Source organism: Marmota flaviventris, chromosome 5 (assembly GCF_047511675.1).
Source record: "Marmota flaviventris isolate mMarFla1 chromosome 5, mMarFla1.hap1, whole genome shotgun sequence".
Lineage (NCBI taxonomy): Eukaryota > Metazoa > Chordata > Mammalia > Rodentia > Sciuridae > Marmota > Marmota flaviventris.
This window is the reverse complement of record NC_092502.1, coordinates 34816054-34817287: the sequence shown is the minus strand read 5'-3', so window position 1 is coordinate 34817287 and position 1234 is coordinate 34816054.

Sequence of the window (1234 nt, the reverse complement as noted above, 5' to 3'; positions counted from 1 at the left end):
TAATCAAAAGAATCAAACTCATTAAACTGAGACCACCCCACATACCTCTTATGCTCACCAGTTAAAAAGTTTTGATTTGTTTTTAACTTTAAAAGAAACAGCAGGAGGCTGTAGGATCACAAGTTCCAGACCAGCCTGGACAATTTAGCAAAACCCTGTCATAAAATAAAAAATAAAAAGGTCTGGGGATATAGCTCAGTAGTAGGGTATCCCTGGCTTCAACCCCCAGTACTAAAAAACACAAAAACAAAGAGGCACCAGCACTTTTATAATTCACAGGTATGAGGCTCATCTCAGTCCAGACCTCCCTGACCACCCTTGGATCTGGTGCACTCCTCTGAAAGTCACTTGCCCCTTTATCAAAGGGAAGCCCGATGGCTATATCTTTGACCCACACTTCTTTTGCACTGTAGTCATTCCTTGGTATCCATGGGAGACTGATTGATTTCAGAACCCCCACTCAATCATGGATACCCAATTCCAAGGATGCTAAGGTCCCTTAAGTAAAATGGGGTAGTATTTGCATAGGACCTACTTACATCCTCCCATGTAATTTAAATCATCTCTAGATTAGTTATAATACCTAATTAAATCCAATAGTGATGTAAACAGCTGTTGCACTGTAAAGTCTGTACATGTTCTGTACAGATGCAATTTTTTTTTCCAAAATTTTTTATCTTAATCTGGTTGAAACTGAGGGTTTGGAACCTGCAGATACATAGGGCCAGCTGTATTTGGAAGAGTTTCAACCCTTCTGAGGCCTCTTGGACTATTTGGGTAATCTGGTGAAAGTTATGGACCCCTTCTTAGAATAATGTTTTTATTGCATAAAATACATAGGTTAAAAAAATAACCCAATTATATTGAAATTTTTACCCAAAATATTGTTTAAGCCACCATGTAATATAGCTATAAACAAGATCTAGCAGCATATCTAAAAATCATCATCATTTTTAACTACTAAGAGTCATAAATGATTTTTTCCCCTTTGGTGTATATGGTACTAGGGATTTAATGCAGGGGAATTCTACCACTGAGCTACATACTCAACCTTTCTTCTTCTTCTTCTTCTTCTTCTTCTTCTTCTTCTTCTTCTTCTTCCTCCTCCTCCTCCTCCTCCTCCTCCTCCTCCTCCTCCTCCTCTTCCTCTTCCTCTTCTTCTTCTTCTTTCTTCCTTCTTCTTCCTCTTCTTCTTCTTCTTCTTTTTTTTTTCTTTTTGAAACAGGGTCTTGCA